Source organism: Onthophagus taurus, unplaced genomic scaffold (assembly GCF_036711975.1).
Source record: "Onthophagus taurus isolate NC unplaced genomic scaffold, IU_Otau_3.0 ScKx7SY_15, whole genome shotgun sequence".
Classification (NCBI taxonomy): Eukaryota; Metazoa; Arthropoda; class Insecta; order Coleoptera; family Scarabaeidae; genus Onthophagus; species Onthophagus taurus.
Genome location: NW_027248940.1, coordinates 2,815,469 through 2,828,374, shown reverse-complemented (window position 1 = coordinate 2,828,374; position 12,906 = coordinate 2,815,469). Strand labels below are relative to the sequence as shown.

At 37.4% G+C, this 12,906-nt stretch overlaps 1 protein-coding gene across 1 annotated transcript in view; it reads left to right on the top strand.

Annotated features, from left to right (window-relative positions):
- Window positions 1-276: 276 nt before the first annotated feature.
- Window positions 277-12,906, top strand: part of LOC111422229 (methyl-CpG-binding domain protein 4-like) — a 91,702-nt gene continuing 79,072 nt past the window's right edge. The window contains exon 1 of the mRNA XM_071200877.1: window positions 277-375. The gene's annotated coding sequence lies outside the window, so the exon portion shown is untranslated. The remainder of the gene's footprint in view (window positions 376-12,906) is intronic.

Sequence of the window (12,906 nt, the reverse complement as noted above, 5' to 3'; positions counted from 1 at the left end):
AGAGGAATTAGTAAAAATGGGGTTTTTATTTATTTATTTTTATTAATTTTATAATTTTAAATTAATCCCCCCATAACTAGCGCCATCTCTTTGTGACAGTTCGAATTAACTTAAATTCATTCTCAACTAGTTAATGATTATTTAAATTTCTTTTAATCCAGAATCATTTCATTTCAACGAAATTACTGTTTTAATCATTAATCTAATTTTAAATTAGTTAATTATTCCTTTTTTATTTTTATTTATTTTTAGTTATTTTATTTTTTTCATAGTTGGTATTGATGTTGTGATTGTGATTAAGATGAAGCGTCAATTTATATTATGGTTTTTTTTAAGCTTTTTACAAGAAATTTGGCTTAGGATTAATGTTTTAAGGTAAGGAATCGTTAAATAATGAACATAATTAAGAGATTGATGCACAAAAATTGATTTAAACGTAAAAACACCGCCAATGTATATTGAGGTTATGTTAGTGACAACAAAACATTGTACACATAACCTTACTTTTTAAATTTCAAAGGAAATTTGTTCGTAAGTATAAAATTCTCTTTCTTTTAAATAAATTTTTAAAGATATTCGGTTCAAAATTAATTCAGGGATCATTGTAGATCTTTATCTTCCATAAATACAAGTTTTTAGTGATGGTGTTTGTAGTGTGTTGAATAAATTTTGAGGTAAGTAAATAATTATTAATTAATTAACTCCTTGGTGATTAATTATATGACTAATTATTCAGGTTCCACTCAAAAAGGAAGATACACAGAATAGATCTCCAACTTAGTGAATAAAATGGTTGCTGAAAGTTCTTTCTTTTAGATGGATCATCATTTCATAATGTTTTGGAAATAATAACACCTCAAATTCCAAAAATAGAGAATGAATGGAAAATTATTTCCAATCACAGATTACAAGCAGTAAATTTTAGCCAAAGAACTAAATGTAAATAAATATCTTCTATATTTACCTTGATTATGTTGTTAACTAATCATCATTGTTAAACTCCTCATTCTTTTTCTTTTATTCTTGATTTATTTTATTTGTAATGTTGGATCTTTCTGACCTATGAGAACTTCAGCACCATTTTTGAAATCTAAACATAATTAAGAAATTTACATAATTAATACAAGTCTGTTGTATTTGTTAATAAAACTAACTGTTATTTGTATTTAGCTTCTTTATTAACTTTACATAAGTTTGTTTACCAGTAAGAACGATTCGACTGCTACTGACTACATTGTTTATTGAGTTGCCTACATCTCTATCTATTACATCCCGTTTGTCAAGATAATTACAAAATATTTCAACATATATAGGGTGATTCACATAAGAACCGACACAGAGCAGGGACATGTAGAGGACAATAAATTAAGATGATTTAACGCAACTTATCTCTATACCAAGTTGTACCCCTGAGGAGTTATAGGCCTTCAAAGTTGGGTCTTAAATTTTTAAAACATTGAATATCTTCGTAATACATAAAGCTAGAAAAACCAAATTTGGTAGACGTTATGTGTGTACCGAGGGTATTAATTGGTAGCAAGTTGAGACCAATTGAAGCATTTCAAAGGGTTGATTAAGGGCGATGGTTCCCTAAATTTTGGCAGATTTTTTTAACCTTTTTGTGGATTTAATATATTATTACCTCATTTCACGTGGAATTTAATTCTAAAACTTTTTTTACTTAAACAAATTTAGTTTAGGTATAATGATTTTCTAGTGATAAAGAAAAAATCATCAAAATGTCAAAATTGAGTACTTTTGGTATTAAAATAGATCATAACTCAAAAATTAAAGGTGATTGAGAAAAGTTTATTTGAAATAAATTGTTTATTATGAACTAAAAAAACATCATCCATAAACAAATTTAGTTTAGGTATAATGATTTTCTAGTGATAAAGAAAAAATCACCAAAATGTCAAAATTGAGTACTTTTGGTATTAAAATAGATCATAACTCAAAAATTAAAGGTGATGGAGAAAAGTTTATTTGAAATAAATTGTTTATTATGAACTAAAAGGACATTACTCATAAACAGATTTGGTTTAGTTATAACGATTTTCTAATGATAAAAAGAGAAAATCACCGAAATATCAAAATTGAGTACTTTTGGTATTAAAATTGATCATAACTCAAGGATGAAAGGCGATGGAGAAAAGTTTTTTAGGAATAAATTGTTTATTATGAACTAAAAAAACATCATCCATAAACAAATTTAGTTTAGGTATAATGATTTTCTAGTGATAAAGAAAAAATCACCTAAATGTCAAAATTGAGTACTTTTGGTATCAAAATAGATCATAACTCAAAAATTAAAGGTGATGGAGAAAAGTTTATTTGAAATAAATTGTTTATTATGAACTAAAAGGACATTACTCAAACAGATTTGGTTTAGTTATAATGATTTTCTAATGATAAAAAGAGAAAATCATCGAAATATCAAAATTGAGTACTTTTGGTATTAAAATTGATCATAACTCAAGGATGAAAGGCGATGGAGAAAAGTTTTTTAGGAATAAATTGTTTATTATGAACTAAAAAAACATCATCCATAAACAAATTTAGTTTAGGTATAATGATTTTCTAGTGATAAAGAAAAAATCACCAAAATGTCAAAATTGAGTACTTTTGGTATCAAAATAGATCATAACTCAAAAATTAAAGGTGATGGACAAAAGTTTATTTGAAATAAATTGTTTATTATGAACTAAAAGGACATTACTCAAACAGATTTGGTTTAGTTATAATGATTTTCTAATGATAAAAAGAGAAAATCATCGAAATATCAAAATTGAGTACTTTTGGTATTAAAATTGATCATAACTCAAGGATGAAAGGCGATGGAGAAAAGTTTTTTAGGAATAAATTGTTTATTATGAACTAAAAAAACATCATCCATAAACAAATTTAGTTTAGGTATAATGATTTTCTAGTGATAAAGAAAAAATCACCAAAATGTCAAAATTGAGTACTTTTGGTATCAAAATAGATCATAACTCAAAAATTAAAGGTGATGGACAAAAGTTTATTTGAAATAAATTGTTTATTATGAACTAAAAGGACATTACTCAAACAGATTTGGTTTAGTTATAATGATTTTCTAATGATAAAAAGAGAAAATCATCGAAATATCAAAATTGAGTACTTTTGGTATTAAAATTGATCATAACTCAAGGATGAAAGGCGATGGAGAAAAGTTTTTTAGGAATAAATTGTTTATTATGAACTAAAAAAACATCATCCATAAACAAATTTAGTTTAGGTATAATGATTTTCTAGTGATAAAGAAAAAATCACCAAAATGTCAAAATTGAGTACTTTTGGTGTTAAAATCGATCATAACTGAAGAATGAAAAGTGATGGAGAAAACCTTGTCGTCAAATAACTTTATACCCTATTCATAACGTATACCAAATTTGGTTTTTCTAGCTTTATGTATTACGAAGATATTCAATGTTTTAAAAATTTAAGACCCAACTTTGAAGGTCTATAACTCCTCAGGGGTACAACTTGGTATAGAGATAAGTTGCGTTAAATCATCTTAATTTATTGTCCTCTACATGTCCCTGCTCTGTGTCGGTTCTTATGTGAATCACTCTGTATAATCATTAAATCTAACCGGTAATTTTCTTAGTCTTTTATTTAGAATCTCGCATCTATTAACACTTTCTTCATGAATACCATTTTGATTATTTACATTTTTTGGTATGTGAACAAACTTAGAATGTGAGTGTGGAGAAGATGGTTATGCCCTGGATAATACTTCCTTAAATATTTATTTATTTACACACACGGGGGTAGCAACAGGACATAGTCCCACATAAAAGCTACTCCACTGTAATACTTTTTATATACAATAAATTGTATGAACACAAAATTGAAAATCGATCAATTAATTAATTAATGGCCTTAAGCATATGTGATCAAATCAATTCAACACAGAACTCAAGCCGCTGCAACGAGATAATGTACTCAAAATCACACAACTGGTAGGGCGAGCACGGCATTACGAATAATTTGTTTGAAGTTGTGCGGCGTGACGGTGAATATGTCCAACCCAAGACGGTCCACTGTCCTCTCCATGCGAACTATTGGGGAATTTCTATACGAATTTGTACAGGCACTCGGCGCATAGAACAGAAAGTCATAGCGCAGCCGACGAGGGGGAGGATGCAGATCAATGCGTGAAAGAAGAACCTCTGACCAACCTGAACTGAAAGCAGGCATCACTGCAAGTTCTGCGCTGCTGAAGTGTGGGCATATGATACATTTGACAGGCAGATTCGTAATCTGTATAAGGATGTCGGAATTTATACGAGAGATACTTCAGAAACCTTATCTGAATCCTCTATTCTGTTAATGTATACGTCGTACTGAAGATTCCAAGCCGATCGATAAAATACTATTAACGAAAGCATTGTATAAAGAAATAATACGTCTAGGGCAGCAAAACGATTCAGAAGAGCGCATTACAAATCCCAGCATCCTATTAGCTCTGGCCACCACTGCATCAACGTGTTGATCAAACAATAGTTTGCTATCTAAAGTAATGCCCAGGTCTTTAATAGTGTCAACACGATCCAGTAAGCATGTTCCGCACCGGTAATCAAATTTAAAGAACTGCTTTTTTCTCGTAAAAGTAACAGTCCGACACTTGGATATGTTAAGTGACAAATTATTAATCTCACAAAAATCATAAAATCTGTTCAGGTCATTCTGAAGGTTAACACAGTCTGAAACAGCAGCAATAGAAGAAAATATTTTAATGTCGTCAGCATACATAAGACATCTTGAGGTAAGAAAAGACCCGGTGATGTCACCTATGTACATCGTAAATAAGAGTGGGCCCAGATGACTACCCTGAGGCACTCCGGAAGACATGATAACACAACCGGACGAATATCCACCAACCCCAACCACCTGCATGCGATTGGAGAGGTACGAAGCAAACCAGCTCAAAAGGACACCTGCGACACCAACACGCTCCAACTTCAACAGTAACAAACAGTGATCCATAGTAGTATAGAAACGCCGATTCTAGATAGGAAGTCGCACCACCGTGACGTCATCAATCCAATGTAAAAGGATAGGGAAGGGTACCAACCTATGGCTGTGGTGAAAAAAAAAGGTTGGTATTGGAAAAGTAACTAGATCTGGTGACTTTTAAAAAAAAGTAACGCTCCACCTAGTGGTTGGTAGTGGAACTAAACCACTACCGACAAGGTAGACTGCTACTTTTTTTTATATAAGTCACCAGATCTAGCTACCAACCTATTTTTTCCCCCAAGCCTTTGGTTGACACCCCTCCTTTTACATCGGGCGGATGACGTCACGGAGGAGCAACAACTTCCTGTCTAGAATCGGCGTTTCTGAAAGATGGCGCGTTGAACGCATAAAGGCGTGCCTCACAACTCTTGAATGCTGTCAAAAGCTTTGCTAAAGTCAGTGTATATCGCATCTACTTGGATGTTTTTATCAATAGTCGAAAAAAGAAAGTCGGTATATTCTAACAAGTTGGTGTCCACAGATAAAAATCGTGTTGCTCCTCACCCACACAGGGCTTCATCTGAAAAAATAGCCTGCTGTAAACCAATTTTTCAAAGATTTTTCCCATTATTGGTAAAATAGATATAGGACAGTAATTAGTTACAAGACTACGATCTCCTGACTTAAAAATAGACGCAATTTTCGCCCGTTTCCACACAGATGGAAAAACACCGTAACGTAGCGACATATTAAAAATTAAGCATAGAAGTCTAGTAAGGGATTTAGAGCATCTCTTGATAAAAAGGGAAGGTATATCATCTGAGCCCGGACCCTTGGAAACAGCCATACCAAAAAGAGTCTCTTCAACCTCGAAACAGCCAACCGAGATCGCATTAAGGCTATGGTCCCCCTCGGGGTATGTAGTAATTACCAACGGGGCAAACACAGATCCGAAGTAGTCGGAAAAGAGTTCACTAACTTCCTCCCCATTCACTAAGGAGACACCGTTATGTCGGACAACCACCGGCACGCCAACACCGCCCTTTCTTTGTTTTACAAGGGGACCTTACTTTTCGTCATGACCGATTTTGTTCATATTTATAGGGATTGAAGATCAGTACTCGGGCATCATTTTCCTGAAGCAGTTCGATCCCATGCTGGAAAATATCGGAGAAAATCGATATTAAAATTTTCAAAATATTTCGCAACAATAGAAATGCGGTAAATTGTATCTTCGTTCATAATGCCGATTAGCCGAGCGGCGTGAGTGGGGCTTTGGATGCCCAAGGTCGCAGGTTTCAATCCTTGCTGTTCGCTTTATTTTTTCATTATTGATGATAATCATTATTTTTAATGATTATTAACAAATATTAAATAAATTCAAAAATAATATTAAAAATAATAGCACAATGTCATCTGTTCATTGTCAAACCAAATAATCCAGATTACGCATACGGATGGCATAGTGATGACAAAATAATTTATTTATTGTTAGGAGTATTATACAGGGTGTATCTGAATGACTGCAAGAAACTTCAAGGGGTGATTCTTTAGTGAATTTTAAGGGTAGATTGAAAGTACAAATAGGGTCGAAACGTGCCCTATTATGAGTTAAACATATTCCTCAAATTTCATTTTCCTAGCGTTTATGGTTTTTGAGAAAAAGAAATTAAACCAAAATTTTCCGCTATTTTTGGAGGGGTGTAGCTCCTTAGGGGAGCCGAAGTCGCCCAAAGTTCATATATCAAAGTACTCTTAAAATTCACTATATAATATGAAATATATTAACAATACGAATAATATACGAATCGCCGTGCCGATCAAAACACGTTTCTCACGTGTACTTACCAATAGATTCGACACGGGAAGAGAAATAAACTTTTTCGGTCAATCAAAGTCGTCCGCTATTGGACAATAGCGGATGACTTTAAACAGTTCCCGTGCGGTTATTATAAACATTTCGAAAAAAATTTATTAGAAAGATCGCTTCAGAATAATGTATCCTACAACCTTATAATGCTCTGATGCGGAAGATACCGGGCACCCTGTATATAGATATAACAATAAATTATAATAACAACAGATTACTATTTTTAATCAATATTACATGAACTGCCCATGCTCTGCTGTTAACCGTATCAGATTCTCGATTTTTGGGTGGCAGTTTATCTCTCCAAAGGATTTGAATGACCTTTTATCGAGCAAAGTATTAATGTTCGTTAAGAGCGACTGCACGGTAAAATTTGATAACAATATCTATCGGAGTGCAATAGATCCTTAGGTATCTATACCTTGCTCCGCGAGGTTGGTTAGTCCGCTTATCCCATATGCAATCTATGTAATGGAATGTCATATATATTGTTATTATCGTATTGTTAATATATTTCATATTATATAATACTCCTAACAATAAATAAATTATTTTGTCATCACTATGCCATCACTATGCCATTATTTTTGAATTTATTTAATATTTGTTAATAATCATTAAAAATAATGATTATCATCAACAATGAAAAAATAAAAAAAAAATAAAGCGAACAGCAGGGATTGAATCTGCGACCTTGGGCATCCAAAGCCCCACTCACGCCGTTCGGCTAATCGGCATTATGAACGAAGATACAATTTACCGCATTTCTATAGTTGCGAAATATTTTGAAAATTTTGAAATCGATTTTCTCGGATATTTTTCAGCATGGGATCGAACTGCTTCAGGAAAATGATGTCCGAGTACTGATCTTCAATCCCTATAAATATGAACAAAATCGGTGATGACGAACCCGTAAGGTCCCCTCGTTAGATATGACCAAAACTGTTTAGCGTCAGCAGCAACAGAGTCCTGAACATGAATCATATAATCTTTGTGATCACGCGCTATAAGACATTTAGAACGATGTCTCAGCATTGAAAAGGTGCGGTAGTTAAGCTGATTTTTGTATCGTTTTCACCTTCTATGTACAGGTGTCCCAATTTCGATGCCCGCATAGGCTATCTCCGAAACTAAAAGAGATAGATAAAAAGTAGCTTACATGTCATGATCTCGTTTTTCGAGAAAATACTAATGCCGAACAGCTATCGTCTTTTGTTTTCGCCCTATCGACAAAAACTGAAAATTTTGCGAAAACGACAATCGCGAACATCTTACTTATTATCAAAGATGGAGTATTATAAATAAAACATTATATGGGCAACTTTTTACGAAGAATTCAGTGGCGTAGGTAGAATTTCTTTCCCATCTTTTATTTTCGAGATTTTAGACGTAACTTCATTTTTTTAAATGGAAACCATAGTTGGCTATGACCTAAAATAATTTGTTATTTTCTTCTAATAACAAATATGTATAGTTTGTGGGGTATATTTCTTATAGTTATTGAATAATTAAGAAAAATTCATTTTGTTCTATCTAAAACTAATGTATGTATTTAAAAGTTAATGTTGCTATGGTGATAACCATACATACTATGATGGAACATAATGTATCAATTTTTTGTATCAATTGTATCGGGGGTGTTGATGGGAAATACATCCATATGCAAGCACCAAAAGCATCGAGAAGTGAGTTCTTCAATTATAAACATACCTTCAGCATTGTTTTAATGGTACTTAAAAGTCAAGTTTTAGTGGCATGTGTAGATGCGGATTATAATTTCATTATAGCAGATATTGGAGCTAGTGACAGAAATGATGACAATACTATCTTTAAAGAATCTTCTTTCGGGTTTTTTTAAATGGAAACGTAGATATCCCTTTTCCAAAGAAATTGCCTAGAAGCGACATTATACTTCTACATTTTGTTGTGGGTGATGCTGCGTTTCCTCTAAGAGAAAATATAATGAGACTATATCCCGGACAGCAGGTAGGACTAGAAAAAAACATTTTCAACTATCGTTTATCCAGGGTAAGGAGGACCGTTGAAAATGCCTTTGGTATACTGTGCCAGCGGTGGCGAATTCTACGGAGGCCAATTATAGCTAGGGTAGACGTAGTAGAAAATATTGTAAAAGCCACAGTAGTTTTACATCACTTCCTTCGTATTGAACGGCAAAGCGAAAGGTACTGTCCTCCAAGATATGGTGATACTATTCAGTCAGAGTCAGGGGAAATTATAAATGGTCAGTGCGACCAATGCCACTGCAAAATATAGGACGGGTTGGGAGCAACAATGCGGCAAAAAGATTCCAGAAGAACAGAGACTTGTGTGAATATTTTAACGGTATTGGAAGTGTAACATGGAAATATGACCATGTATCGCGCAAAAATATTCATAAATAATGTTTTTGTATTTAATTTCAAAACAAGAGATAAATAAAAATAACTCTATTAATTTTGAGTCAATTTGGTCCGCATTTGATTCCATCGAAATAATTGTCGAAACAGTAACGCACAACAACCTTAATACAATAAAATACAAAACCTAACTGACCTAACCTCAATTTATAAAATAAAACAAAACACTGCTATATTACAAGGACACAAAAGAAAAAAGTGCGCATGCGTCACGTTACGACCGATTGTTTTAGCTTTAAGAAGTTAAAAGTTGGGCAACTCTTGGGACTAGGACAAAAACCATTTTAGTCGTAAGGTGTTGCATAAACAGTACTAGTATAACACAATACCTAACTTTCCACTCTTACGACTATGCCAACAACTACGACTAAAACAGGTTGCATGAACCCACCTTCACAGTGCTAGTGTAAAACTAGAACTAACACTAAACCTAGAAGGTCTAGTGTTAGTTCTAGTTTTAATTGTTATGCAGTGCTAGACCTAGAACTAGAATCATTTGGAAGAGTCGTACGTCTCTTAAGACGGCTAAACCTAAATGATTCTAGTTCTAGGTCTAATGTTAGTTCTAGTGACAGTGTAAGTGTAAAACTAGAACTAACACTATACCTAGAACTAGAATCATTCAGGTTTAGCCGTCTTTAGAGACGTGTGGCTAAACCCAAATGATTTTAGTTCTAGGTCTAGTGTTAATTCTAATTTTAATTGTTATTAAGCGCTAGATTGTTGTATATTCTTATTGAAGTAGTTAAAAGGTTAAATATACGTATTAGAAAAGTACGTATATTAGATTATGGTAGAACAAGAATCATTTGGGTTTAGCCGTCTTAAGAGACGTGAACCAGAAGTGACACTAGTGGTATTCCGCCAAATCTTTACCACTGTCACCAAGTACGAATTGAGCGCCGTTCAATCTGCTTGGCCATTGGTCGTCAACCCGACCTACGGATCGGACGGTCGCCAACCAACCACAACGCCCGGTTGATAGAGTTTTACCCAAGGGCGCCTATTTAAGGCGGCCGGGTTTCCATCAGCGGTCAATTCCAACCGAACTCCGAAGCGACAACAGCAGCGACAACAAGCCAGCACTTCAACCGCCAATTCGAAGACGACCCCTTTCGTCTTAAAAAAACCTTTGAGGGTTTTTTTTTTGTACATATTTTGTAAATAAATTATTTCGTTTTATTCAACAACTGTTGTTGACAAAAGGACGAACAACGAGAAGCCGTTCATTGTCGACACGGCCATATCCGACGAAGGAAGATTTGGCAAGCTCTTCAGAAGAAGAGGGGCCCACCCAACCGATTAAAGAAGAGAAGAAAGGAAAAGAATCCCAAACTCAGAAGATGGGGAAGACCGCCGAAGAACCGAAACAAGACAGTGCGACCGTTCAGACACAGGTTTGCGCCCTGTCAAAGTTATTGGCCGAACATGTCTGCATCCCAAAAGCCGAGTCCCCGTGCTTCACCGGCGATTCCTTGGAGGATCCTGCAGAATTCATCAAGGTAATAAAGACATATTTCACTGACACCGGCATTCCATCAGCGGAACAAACAAAGAAAGCGACCAGTTTTCTTCGAGAAGATGCCGCTGTGTGGTGGAGTGCATTCGATGATTTGGAGATGTCCTTCGCGGAATTTCACCAAGCGCTGTTGGAAAGGTTCAACAGTCCGCAAATATTGGCACAAGTCAACGGCCAATATTTCAGCCGCCATCAGCAGACTGATGAATCGGTGCAGGCGTTTTTGAAACTCAAACACCTGCAAGCCCGTCGTCTGCACCGAAAACCGGACGACGACATTGGAATGATGGTTGCCCTGCTGCTACCTCAGCTACAGCTGCACCTGTCCCCCACGCCGGCCAACATACACGAGTTGCGACACAAAGCAATTCACACGGAGGCGCTTCTGAAGAAGTCGGGCCTCCTCAAACAACCCACAACACCATCTCCAAAGGGTAAGAAGACTCCTGAAGGGGACAACGAGGACCCCAAGAAGAAGGTGCCCCGATGCTGGTACTGTCCCGGGTACCATTGGAACCGTGACTGTCCCCTACAACGCAGCACCGGTTCGCCCAGGACAACCCGGACGGCCGCAGTAATCTCCACATTGGAGGAACCTGGTAGCTCCAGCCGCTCGACTGTAATAATCGAGGTAGCAGGAAGGCGCAGCCTAGCTCTCCTGGATTCCGGCTCGACAAGCAACTTCGTCAGCTCAAGAGCCGTCGCGTCTTATAAACCGCTGGGAGACACCTACACCACCCAAGCGGACCCGAATGCCCAGCTGCCCATCCTCGGGAAGGCCGAAATCCAGTTCACCATCGGTGGACTCCAGTGCACCCAGCAGTTTTTGGTGGTTCCCCGACTCAGCACCCCGTTTGTTTTTGGGGATCCCTGGTTCCGCGACCAAGGGGTGATCCTCGATTTCCAACGAGGCTGTTTTCACTTCGGGAAAGAGAAGAGGACCACGATGTACTTCCGACGGGGCAGCCCCACTGCGCCACTGCCCGCTCTGGACGTCAGTACTATCCGTCACCAATTTCCGGACAAATACAAAGAGGCCTTTCTAACGACGCTTCGTGCCTTCCCCGACGTGTTTACCGACTCCCATAAGAGTACCACAGGGGCAACTCAACACAAACTGGAGCTCACCGAAGGAGCAAGGCCGTTTCGACTACCGCCATACCGCTGCTCCTATACCAAAAAGGAATTTATCGCCCGTGAAGTAGAGAAGATGTTGGCGGAAGGTGTCATTGAAGCCAGTCGTTCCCCGTATTCATCTCCGATCGTACTGGTGGAGAAGAAAGATGGGGCCAAGAGGTTTTGCGTCGACTACCGTCGATTAAACCAGCAAACGGTGGACGAGTCCTCAGCGTTGCCAATCATCCACGAGACGCTGCGGGACCTCAGCCAGGCTACCGTTTTTTCGAGCCTCGACCTGCGGTCCGGATATTGGCAAATCCCAATGGAGAAGGGATCTCGACCCTTAACCGCCTTCACAACTCCCGACGGTGCCACCTACCAGTTTCGCGTCATGCCTTTCGGATTGAAGAATGCCCCGGCGACGTTCCAGAAGTTGATGACGCAAGAAGTGCTCCCTGGATACCTCCGGAAATTCGCCCTGGTGTACCTGGATGATGTCATCGTCTACAGCAACTCCTGGGAAGAACACCTTAGACACTTACACCTGGTGTCTGAACAACCTCCGGTTATCACCGGAAAAATGCCACTTGGGGGCAACAACCATCGACTACCTGGGTCACCGGATTACACCAGGAGGAGTGGAGCCCTTACCGAACCACGTCAACTCCCTCTGCGACGCATCGAGACCGTCCAACAAGAAGCAGCTGCGATCCTTCTTGGGACTGTGTAACTGGCTACGCGGGTTTATTCCACGCTGCGCCGAAGTGTTAACCCCGCTGACAGATCTCTTGCGGGGCCAGAAACAGTTTAAGTGGACAGGTGAAGCCGAGAACGCCTTTCTCGAGATTAAACAGCTACTGAGCCGCCCACTGCAACTTAGACGCCCGGACTTCACTCAACCTTTCGTGCTACAGACCGATGCCAGCGGGAAGGAAGATCATCGCATTTGCCAGCGCCAAGTTGTCTCCCACTGAGCAGCGCTACCATGCTAACGAACA